This window comes from Kogia breviceps, chromosome 4 (assembly GCF_026419965.1).
Source record: "Kogia breviceps isolate mKogBre1 chromosome 4, mKogBre1 haplotype 1, whole genome shotgun sequence".
Classification (NCBI taxonomy): Eukaryota; Metazoa; Chordata; class Mammalia; order Artiodactyla; family Physeteridae; genus Kogia; species Kogia breviceps.
This window is the reverse complement of record NC_081313.1, coordinates 56,626,370-56,639,287: the sequence shown is the minus strand read 5'-3', so window position 1 is coordinate 56,639,287 and position 12,918 is coordinate 56,626,370. Positions and strand designations below refer to the sequence as shown.

At 38.0% G+C, this 12,918-nt stretch overlaps 1 protein-coding gene across 7 annotated transcripts in view; it reads left to right on the top strand.

Moving 5' to 3' along the window:
• The window catches only part of ZNF366 (zinc finger protein 366), a 404,084-nt gene that overhangs the window by 85,401 nt on the left and 305,765 nt on the right, over positions 1 to 12,918 (top strand). The window lies entirely within an intron of this gene.

Sequence of the window (12,918 nt, the reverse complement as noted above, 5' to 3'; positions counted from 1 at the left end):
AGCTGCTGGGGTTCTGCAGCCAGCCACGTTGTGACCCAGCCCCACCAACCAGTGGCTGGCAGCCTCTGCACAAGGCAGGGCCTGGTAACCAACCAAACCAGGGGCCAACTACACCTACCAGACCACCCACAGTAGTCAGCCTTCCACAACTGAAGGACCTACGCAGCCCTCATTGGGGGCACCACTGGAGCATATAGTTCTGGTGACCAGAGAGGAATGAGCTACTAGAATGCATAGGATGTCTCCTATAAAAGGCCAGTTCTCAGGCTTCCCTGGTGGTGCAGTGGTTAAGAATCTGCCTGCCAATGCAGGGGACATGGGTTCGAGCCCTGGTCTGGGAAGATCCCACATGCCGCAGAACAACTAAGCCCATGCGCCACAACTACTGAGCCTACGCTCTAGAGCCCACGAGCCACAACTATTGAGCCCACGTGCTGCAACTACTGAAGGCTGCACACCTAGAGCCCATACTCTGCAACAAGAGAAGCCACTGCAATGAGAAGCCCACGCACAACAACGAAGAGTAGCCCCCACTCGCCGCAACTAGAGAAGGGCTGCATGCATCAACAAAGACCCAAGGCAGCCAAAAGTAAATACATAAAATAAATATATATATTTTTAAAAGGGCCAATTCTCCAAGGGTAGGAAACATAACCAACCTACCAGATATATAGCAAAAAACACAGCAAATTAGGCAAAATGAGGCAACAGAGAAGCATGTTGTAAATGAAAAAAAAAGATAAAACCCTAACAGAAGAACTAGGTGAAGTGGAGATAGGCAATCTACCCAAGAAAGATCAAGGGAATGATCATAAAGATGATCAAAGAACTTGGGAGAAGAATGGATGAACAGGGTGAAAGTTAGAAGTTTTAACAAAGAGTTAGAAAATATAAAGAAGAACCAAACAGGTAAAAAATACAATAACTGAAATGAAAAATACACTAGAAGGAATCAATAGTAGATTAAATGATAGAAAGGAATGGATCAGTGAGCTTGAAAACAGAGTACTGGAGATCACTGAAGCTGAACATAAAAGAGTTCAACACCACCAAACCAGCATTACAAGAAATGTTAAAGGGACTTCTCTAAGTGAAAAAGAAAACACTACAACTAGAAACATAAAAATTATGAAAGGGAAAAGCTAATCAGTAAAAGCAAATAGACAGTAAAGGTAATAAATCAACCATATACAAAGCTAGTAGGAACATAAAGACAAAAGAGGTAAAAGCATCTATATCCACAATAAGCAGTTAAAGGATACACAAAACAAATAGATGTAAAATATGATATAAAAACCAGTAATCATGAGAGGAGGAGTGTAAAAAAGAAGGGATGTTAAAATGTGTTTGATATTCAGTGCTAACAAAAGATCAAGATGAAAAAAAATTAATTACATGGGACTGAGTGAACTGATGAGGATGATTATAATTTTTGTGACTTTCTGTTTGAATTAAAAAATATATCCCACAAGGACTCAGAGGCAAAAAATATACAAATCAATTTTCACTGCAAAGTAAAGCAGCTGTTACAGTGGAGGATTACTGGACTGAATGTAAATATTATGACATAGTATGAGTGTGTTTCATGTTTGGTAATTGCAATCATTGTTGCTTTTGTTGTGGTCATCCATTTACAATGCTTGGTGTCAGTTTTTTTATCTCGTAAAAATAAAATACAGTGTGTGTGTGTGAGTTGTGAAAAAAAAAGGGAAACTTTAAAAAAAAGAGGTAAGCAACTTAAAATAATCAGATAGATAGAAAGATAAATTGTTATATATAAACCTCATGGTCTGGGACTTCCCTGGTGGTGCAGTGGTTAAGAATCCACCTGCCAGTGCAGAGACACGGGTTTGAGCCCCAGTCCGGGAAGATCCCACATGCCACAGAGCAACTAAGCCCATGCACCACAACTACTGGGTCTATGCTCTAGAGCCCGCGAGCCACAACTACTGAGCTTGCATACCACAACTACTGAGGCCTGCGTGCCTAGAACCCGTGCTCCACAGCAAGAGAAGCCACTGCAATGAGAAGCCCGCACACTGCAATGAAGAGTAACCCCTGCTCGCCACAACTAGAGAAAGACTGCATGCAGCAATGAAGACCCAATGCAGCCAAAATATAAATAAATAAACAAATTAATTAATTAATTAATTAAATTTAAAAATATAACATTTAAAAAACAAACAAAAAGACCCTCATAGTAGCCAGAAACCAAAAGTCTGTAATAGATACACACACAAAAAAGAGAAAGGAATCTAAACATAACACTAAAGATAGTCATCAAATCACCAGGGAAGAGAACAAAAGAAAAAAGGAATAAAAAAGAACTAAGAAAACAACTCAAAAGCAATGAACAAAATGTCAGTAAGTACATACATATCAATAATTAAGTATAAATGGACTAAATGCTACAATCAGAAGACAGAGTGGCTGAATGGATATAAAAATTAGATCTATATATACATATACGTAAATACCCATATGTATAAATATAGTGACCCTACAAGAGTCTCACTTCAGATCTAAAGACACACACAGACTGAAAGTGAGGGGATGAGAAAAGGTATTCCATGCAAATGGAAATGAAAAGAAAACCAGTGTAACAATACTTATATCAGACAAAATAGACTTTAAAACAGAGACTGTCATAAAAGACAAAGGAAGACATTACATAATGATCAAGTGATCAATTTAAGAAGATATAACAATTGTAAATATATATGAATCAACATAGGAGCAATCTAAATACATGAAGCAAATATTAACAGACATAAAGGGAGAAATTGACAGTAACACAATTAGAGTAAGGGCCTTCAACACCCCACTTACATCAATGGACAGATCATCCAGACAAACACTGGCCTTAAATGACACATTAGACCAGATGAACCTGTTAGATACATATAGAACATTCCATCCAAAAGCAGCAGAATATACATTCTTTTCAAGTGTACATGGAACATTCTCCAGGATAGATTGCACAGTAGGCCACAGAAGAAGCCTCAGTAAATTTAAGAAGATTGAAATAATATCATGCATCTTTTCTGACCACAGTGCTTTGGTACTTGAAATCAACTACAGGAAAAAACCTGCCAAAAAACTCCACAAACGTGGAGGCTAAACAATGTGCTACTAAACAACCAATGAATCACTGAAGAAATCAAAGAAGAAGTAAAAGATACCTGGAGAAAAATGAAAACAAAAACACAATGATCCAAAATCTATGGGACACAGCAAAAACAGTTCTAAGAGGCAAGTTGGTAACAATACAAGCCTGCCTCAGGAAACAAGAAATGTCTCCAATACACAACCTAACCTTACACCTAAAGGAACTAGACAAAGAAGAACAAACCCAAAGTTAGTAGAAGGAAAGAAATCATAAAGATCAGAGCAGAAATAAATGAAATAGAGACTAAAAAATAGACAATATCAGTGAAACTAAAACCTGGTTCTTTGAAAAATTGATAAACCTTTAAACAGACTCATCAAAAAAAAAGAGAGAGGGCCCAAATCAGTAAATTCAGAAATGAAAAAGGAGAAGTTACAACAGACACCACAAAAATACAAAGGATCATAAGAGATTATGATGAATATTTATTTGCCAATAAACTGGACAACCTAGAAGAAATGGACAAATTCCTAGAAACATACAATCTCCCAACACTGAACTAGGAAGATATAGAAAATATGAACAGACCAATTACCAGTAATGAAATTGGATCAGTAGTTTAAAAAAAAAACAAAAAACTTCCAACAAACAAAAGTCTAAGACCACATGGTTTTGCAGTTGAGTTCTACCAATCATTTAGAGAAGCATTAACACCTATCCTTCTCAAACTATTCAAAAAAATTACAGAGGAAGGAATGCTTTTGAACTCACTCTATGAAGCCAGTATCACCCTGATACTGAAACCAGACAAATGTGTCACCCAAAAAAGAAAATTATAGACCAATATCATCAAAGAACATAGATGCAAAAATCCTCAACAAAATATTAGCAAACTGAATTCAACAATACATTAAAAGCATCACACACCATGATCAAGTGGGATTTATTCCAAGAATGCAAAGATTTAATATCTTTAAGATTTAATGCAAAGGTTTAATATCTGCAAATCAATCAATGTGATATACCATATTAACAAATTGAAGAATAAAATTCATATGATTATCTCAATAGATGCAGAAAAAGCTTTTGACAAAATTCAACATCCATTTATGATAAAAAAAAACCTCCCCACAAAGTAGGTATAGAGGGAACATATCTCAACATAATAAAGGCCATATATGATAAGTGCACAGCTAAAATCATACTCACCAGTGAAAAGCTGAAAGCATTTCCTCTAAGATCAGGAACAAGACAAGGATGCCCACTGTCACCATTTTATTCAACATAGTATTGGAAGTCCTAGCCACAGCAATCAGACAAGAAAAAGAAATAAAAGGAATCCAAATTGGAAAGGAAGAAAACTCACTATTTGCAGATGACATGATACTATACATAGAAAATCCTAAAGATGGTACCAAAAAACTACTAGAGTTCATCAATGAGTTCAGTAAAGTTGCAGGATACAAAATTAATATACAGATATCTGTTGTATTTCTATACACTAACAATGATTTATCAAAAAAAGTAATTAAGGAAACAGTCCCATTTACAATGGCATCAAAAAGAATACCTAGGAATATATCTAACTGAGGAAGTAAAAGACCTGTACTCAGAAAACTATGAGACACTGATGAAAGAAACTGAGGACTACACAAACAGATGGAAAGATATACTGCATTCATGTATTAGAAGAATTGATACTGGTTAGATGACCATACTACCCAATGCAAACTATAGATTCAAGGCAATCCCTATCAAAATACCAATGACATTTTTCACAGAACTATAACAAAAAATAATTTTTAAATTTGTATGGAAACACAAAAATCCTGAAGAGGTAAAACAATCTGGAGAAAGAAGAACAAAGCTGGAAGTAACATGGTCCCTGGTTTCAAACTATACTACAAAGCTACAGTAACCAAACAGTATGGAACTGGCACAAAAACAGCCACATAGATCAGTGGAACAGAATAGAGAGCCCACAAATGAACCCACACTTATATGGGCAATTAATCTATGACAAGCAAGGCAGAATATACAATGGGGAAAAGAAAGTCTCTTCAATAGATGGTGCTGGGAAAACTGGACAGCTACATGTAAAAGAATCAAACTGCACTACTATGTCATACCATGCACAAACATAAATTCAAAATGGATTAAATACTTAAATGTAAGACCTGAAACCATAAACTTTCTGGAAGACAACTTAGGCAATACACTCTTTAACTTTGGTCTTAGTAATATTTTTTTGGATATGTCTCCTCAGGCAAGGGAAACAAAAACAGAAATAAACAAATGGATTACATTAAGCTAAGAAGATTTTGCACAGCAAAGGAAACTATCAATAAAATGAAAAGGCAGCCTACTGAATGGGAGAAGATATTTGTAAATGATACATCTGATAAGGGATTAATATCCAAAATATATGAATAACTCATACAACTCAACATCAAAAAAACAAACAACCCAATTAAAAAAATGGCACAAGGCTTGAACAGACATTTTTCCAAAGAAGACATACAGATGGCCAACAGACACATGAAAAGATGCTCAACATCACTAATCATCAGGGAACTGCAAATTAGAATCATAATGAGATGTAGCTCAATATCAAAAAACCAAACAACCCAATCCAAAAATGGGCAGAAGACCTACATAGACACTTCTCCAAAGAAGATATACAGATTGCTAACAAACACATGAAAGGATGCTCAACATCACCAATCATTAGAGAAGTGCAAATCAAAACTACAATGAGGTTATCACCTCACACCGGTCAGAATGGCCATATCAAAAAATCTACAAACAGTAAATGCTGGAGAAGGTGTGGAGAAAAGGGAACCCTCTTGCACTGTTGGTGGGAATCTAAATTGATACAGCCACTATGGAGAACTGTATGGAGGTTCTTTAAAAAACTAAAAATAGAACTACTGTCTGACCCAGCAATCCCACTACTGGGCATATACCATGAGAAAACCATAATTCAAAAAGAATCATGGGGCTTCCCTGGTGGCTCAGTGGTTGAGGGTCCGCCTGCTGATGCAGCGGACACAGGTTTGTGCCCAGGTCCGGGAGGATCCCACGTGCCGCGGAGCGGCTGGGCCCGTGAGCCATGGCTGCTGAGCCTGCGCATCTGGAGCCTGTGCTCCACAACAGGAAGAGGCCACAGCAGTGAGAGGCCCGTGTACCGCAAAAAAAAAAAAAAAAAAATCAGTCAAAAAGAATGATGTATCACAGTGTTCATTGCAGCACTATTTGCAGTAGCCAGGACAAGCAACCTAAGTGTCCATCGACTGATGAATGGATAAAGAAGATGTGGCACATATATACAATGGAATATTACTCAGCCATAAAAAGAAATGAAATAGAATTATTTGTAGTGAAGTAGGTGGACCTAGAGACTGTCATACAGACTGAAGTAAGTTGGAAAGAGAAAAACAAATACCATATGCTAACACATATATATGGAATTAAAAAAAAAAAACCAAACGAAAAAACAATGGTCCTGAAGAACCTAGAGGCAGGACAGGAATAAAGAAGCAGACATTGAGAATGGACTTGAGGACATGGGGAGGGGGAAGGGTAAGCTGGGATAAAGTGAGAGTGGCCTTGACATATATACACTATCAAATGTAACATAGATAGCTAGTGGGAAGCAACTGCATAGCACAGGGAGATCAGCTCAGTGCTTTGTGACCACCTAGAGGGGTGGGATAGGGAGGGTGGGAGGGAGATGCAAGAGGGAGGGGATATGGGGATATATGTATACATATAAATGATTCACTTTGTTATACAGCAGAAACTAACACAACAGTATAAAACAATTATACTCCAATAAAGACGTTAAAAAAAAATAAAATCGTAATGAGAGATCACCTCAGACCTGTCAGAATGGCTATTGTCAAAAAGACAACAAATAACAAGAATTGGTGAGGTTGTGGAGAAAAGGAAACGCTTATGCACTGTTGGTGGGAGTGTAAATTGGTACAGCCACCATGGAAAACAGTATGGAGATTCCTCAAAAAAATTAAAAGTAGAACTACCACTTGATCCAGCATTTCCACTCTGGGGTATTTACCTGAAGAAAATGAAAACTCTAATTAGAAAAGATATATGCACCCTATGTTCATTGTAGCATTATTTATAATAGCCAATATATGGAAGCAATCCAAGTGCCCATCAATAGATGAATAGATAAAGAAGAAGTGATACACACACACACACACACACACACACACACACACACACACACACACACACACACACACACACACTGGAATATTATCCAGCCATTAAAAGAATGAATTCTTGCTATTTGCGATAACATGGATGGACCTAGAGAGTATTATGGTAAGTGAAATAAGTCAGACAAAGAAAGACAAATACTATATGATTTCACGTATATGTGGAATCTAAAAAACAAATGAACAAACACAACAAAACAGAAACAGAGTTATAGATACTGAGAACAAACAGGTGGTTGCCAGAGGGGTGGGAGTTGGGGAGAGGAAAGAAATAGTTGAGGGAGATTAAGAGCTATAAACTTCCAGTTGCAAAATAAATGCATCACAGGTATGAAATTACAGTGTGGGGAATAGTCAGTAACTATGTAATACCTTTGTATGGTGACATATTGTAACTAGACTAATTGTGGTGATCATTTTGAAATTTTTAGAAATAATCACCATGCTCTATAACAGAAACTAATACAGTGTTGTGACTCAATTATATTTCAAAAACAGACAAACAAACAAACTCATAGAAGAAGAGATCAGATTTATGGTTACCAGAGGAAGGGTAACCATAATTGAATGAAGGAAGTCAAAAGGTACAAACTTCCAGTTATAAGATAAATAAAGTATTACTAGGGATGTAATGCACAACATGATAAGTATAATTAGGGAATTCCCTGATGGTCCAATGGTTAGGATTCCAGGCTTTCACTGCTGGGGGCCCAGGTTTGATCCCTGGTCGAGGATCTAAGATCCCACAAGCCATGCTGCATGGCCAAAAAAATAAAATAAACTAATAAATATAATTAACATTGCTGTATGTTATATATCAAAGTTGTTAAGAGAGTAAATCCTAAGAGTTTTCATCACAAGAAAAACAATTTTTTTTCTTTTTGCTTAATTTTGTATCCATATGAGATGATGGATGTTCACTAAACATATTGTGATGATCATTTCATGATATATTAAATCATTATGTTGTCTCCCTTAAACTTATACAGTGCTGTATGTCAAGTATATCTAAATAAAACTGGATGAAAAAAAATAAGTATGGGCTCAATGCCCATGAATTAATAGAAAACTAATTTCCTGGAGACCAGGACAAAGTGCTTTTTGCGGGAGTTGGCCACCGTTTTCATGGAGCAGCTCCTGTTGGTGTGAGTGGTGACCAGGGTCCTCAGACACAGTGACCTTCAGTAATATGGTCATGCCAACTTTTTTTTGTTGTTTTGAGGAAAAATCACCAAAGTTGATTTTTCAAATCAACTTTCAAAGAAGAGTGGTTCATGTAAACAAACTAGGAACAAATTATTAAGTACCTACTATGTGTTAAGCACCATTCTAAATGCTTCATTGTTTCATTTTAGCCTCTCAACAGCTCTGTGAGGAAGGTATTATTATCCTCAAATTAGTGAGTTCGTGATTATCCTTATATTTATGTTCACTCACTTGTGTTTTGATATGCTTCTTTGAATGAGAAAACATGGAGTGGGCTCTAGGTTTTCTGTTGGAAGTTGCCCAGAAGTTCAGATATTTATGTGGGAGTATGCTGATCATATGAACGGCATCTCTATCCTAGTGGGAAAAAAATGAGAATGACTAGGCTATAGCTTGAAATGTAATCCTGCATAGAATTTTCCACCACTAGGGGAAATGTCAGGTAGCACATTCATACATATTTTTACTTTTAAAATTATGTGTTTAATTTAAGGTACATATGAAAAAAGTGTTGCCAGCATATAATGCCATAGTTTCTCAGATTTTATTACTTAGGACCAGTGTAAGCAAAAAACCAGGGATGATTTACTTAAAGACAATGTAAAGAAAAATATTAAATAATGAATATAAATATTAACTAAATAATATGAAAGGTGTTATGAAGATATAACAAAATCTTGAAGTGACTGACATTTGGGAGACAAGGTCCCTGCCTGGCCTGAGGTATGGAGCTCAGGCCAGAGGTAAGTGCTGGTTTGTATCAGATTTTGTTGGATCAGCACTCACTCACCTTCTAGGACCCTAGGAATCTTCTTGTAACTTTAGTTACTCCAGATTGGAGTGTTCAAGAATGGAATAAAGTTGAATCTGAGTCAGACAACCATGACCCTGATATGTCAGTCCTCCCCCTTAACTATTGGTGGTCATAAATACTCAGAAAGAATTAGTGGGCTCTATGCCTTGTGGCCTTTTTCTGGGTGAAAGTCAAGGGCTGTTATCAACCAACTTTCTGTGGAAGAGGCAGGAAATAATCCATTCTTCTTTGATATTGCTGAGGTTTCCAAGACCTTTATTATTTATTTTTATTGCAGTGGTTTTCTTTACTTCTCAGAGTTGAAAGTTGTTCAGGGACTGTTTATCAAGTACTACCAGTGTGTCTGGCACAGTGCTGACCAGGGATACAGAGAGAAATGATAGGTGCTTCCCTTTGAAGATCTGTGGAAAACCTTTTTAAGGAGAACTCCACATGCTGGTCAGGGTGATGGACTAAGAAGCCGATTCAGGATGGGTAAACCCAGAAAATAATGAAGACCTCTAAGAAAATCTCTATATAATATACTGTGATAAAGAAGGAATTGGGTTGGAGAAAACTTAACACAGAATCATAGTTGCATATAGATGGATGTATCCTTGAAAGTTTAGGTATCCAGGTTTGCCCTTAAGCTGCTAGTAAAAGACAGTAGCTACCCCTATGATTTCTTAGTATCTTCGGAGATGGGATTTCCACATTTTTCTCACAATACTCATACCCAGGATATTTTCTAATGTCTATGCTAAATCCCTTCTATTGAAAGTTAAGCCTGTCCTCTTTTAGAGAACAGCTGTCTGCTGTTTCTTTCAATATCATGAATAATTGGAAAGAATTTCTTCTGAGTTTTCCATCCCCATCTCCAAATCTGTATTCTATTCCAAATTCTACTATTTTCAGGACCTCTGGTCATGAATTCTATCCTCCTGTTTTTTTCTTCTCATTTTTTAACCCCCTTCCAAATAATTACACATCACTTTCAATGTTTCCTTCTGACTGTATAAACATGAATTTCTTTTGGTCATTCGTTGAAAAACTCTTCTCTCGTTCAAATTTCTAAGGTCTTTCATTTGCCCTTCTTGCATTTTTTTACTTCAAATTTTCCTTCTAAAAGTCCTAAATTTTAATTTTATTTAAAACCTAAGTCTTTGTACCTTTTAGTTGGATTTAATTTTCCTTCTCAGGGAGTCACTATTGTCCCTTTTGCACATATGCACCTGGGCAAGGTAAGGGAGCCCACTGGTTTAAATCATGCTTTGCTGGATCATGAGGACTGGAGTCACACTCCAATGTGTGGAAATCCAAGGGAGAAAATGATCCCTGTACTACACTGAATGATTTTCTGAATGATTTCCAGGAACTGGATCTTTAAGGGTGCATTAATGCTGTTACTAGCAGGGAAGGAGCAGATGGAAAATAAATGTACCCAAGGGCTCAGAGGCTATTGCTGATGCTGGAGGCAGGTAGTTAGGCAACAGGAAGTAAATACAGCAGAACTGTAGGAAAAATATTTACCTTTGGTCCCTTGAGCGACACGAGTTAGGAGCCAGAGAAAGATTGTCCCAGGGTTTCTGCATGGGGCAGCCTTAACAGGTGGTCTGTAGAGACCTCTAGACGTGTAGCAATGGACTCTGAGCAGCTGCATCTTACAGACCTGAAAATAGCCTGAAGGTGAGTTTTCTCAGTCCCAAGAGTTGCATAAAGCAGAGCTGGTGAGAGACACGACAACTGGACATCAGTGAATTTTGAACAGCACTCTATAAAGTACTTTCCATGCCCATTGTTGGAAGGGGACCTCGTAACAACCCAGTGAGGAGCAAAGAGATGACATCATTAATACTCTGTTGAATAGATGATGAAACTGAGGCTCAAGGAACTTAAATTACCCAAAGTCATGTACTTGGTTTTAATGTTATTCCAGGCTTCCCAGGGCATAAGAGATTGAGGGCAGAACTGGATCCTAAAAACAGTTTATAAGCATTATTAATCTTTACTCACCAACTTTTGGGAATTTCAGATCTCCTAAAATTCAATGATAATAATGATGATAATGATAATAGTAATAATAAAAACACAGCCACCATTGTTGAAGCACTTACCACATGCTGTTTAAACCTCACAGTAAACCTAACACCCAACAGTGATATTATTATCCCTGTTTAGCAGATGAAAAAATGAGGTCCAAAGACGACTAGTACTTTGCCCATGCTAACACATCTAGTAAGTGGCTGGTGTTAGATTATAACCAAAGTATGTATTATTCCAAAGTCACATATTTCCAGAGGGAAAAATTCAGGGGTTAATTTAAGGAGTCCCCAGGGATGTCCTCTTGTGCTCAATAAGCACAGTCCTACTGGCTACAGTAGCATTTCTTCCTCTCTCAGGTAGTGACCCCATGGGGCTACTCTGACTCTTGGCCTTGGCTGGTATGGGTTTCTGTTCATGGTGGCTCTGTCTACTTCATCCCTGACATCATTACTGTGCCTTGTTACCGTGTGCTCCAGCAGTCACTACAGTGATGGAGGGCCCAGTATGAACTATTTCCCAAGCAGCTTTGCCTGGTGCTCTGGTTTCTTATAGAGATTTCAACAGTAAAACTCTTTATCTCTCTTCCAAAGAACTTGGGCATAAACACAGAGAGGCAGAGCCAGAGGATTTAACTAGTATGCCCTTTGCTGTGCTCAGAAGTGCTCTTCTTTTTCAAGAGCTACTTCTCATCTTTACACAAATCATGTTGTCCCTCAAATCTTCCATCCCTTAGCAGCACACTCCTTTGCCTTTCATGCAAATAGAGCCCAGTGGGCCAGTCACACATGGCCAAGTGGGTCAGATCTCTTAGAATTAACACACCCTTAGACCCTTAAACTTGAAGACCCATTGCCCTCATTATTATGACCATTGCTTGTTATTTATGTATTGGATCCTCTTCCATTAAATTGTGCTTGTTATTTTATTTTATTTTATTTTATTTTTTGCACGCTACGTGGGCCTCTCACTGCTGTGGCCTCTCCTGTTGTGGAGCACAAGCTCTGGACGCGCAGGCTCAGCAGGCTCCGCACACGCAGGCTCAGCGGAGCACAGGCTCCGGACGCGCAGGCTCAGCCGCTCCGCGGCATGTGGGATCTTACCGGACCAGGGCACCAACTCGTGTCCCCTGCATCGGCAGGCGGACTCTCAACCACTGCGCCACAGGGGAAGCCCGCTTGTTATATTTTTTAGGCAACTTGTCTTTGCATTCACACATACAGTGACTGCTTGATATGTAGTTTATTATACGAGTAAATGAATGAATGAATGTAGGTAAACAAAACTAAGTGGTTTCTAGTTTTTGCTGATTTTAGGCTAGGTTGCTACCGGAATCCTTAAATCAGCTCTCCTCATTTATGCCTCAGGGTATTTGTACATGTTCCTTTTTCCCAGAAGGTTCTCTAGAGTTTTGCATAGTTTCTTCCTTCACTTCATTCAAATCCAATGTAACCAGCCTCCTCAGAGAGGCCTTCCCAGACGAATCCATCTAAAATATTACCCCTTGAAGTTCTCTATCCCCTTAT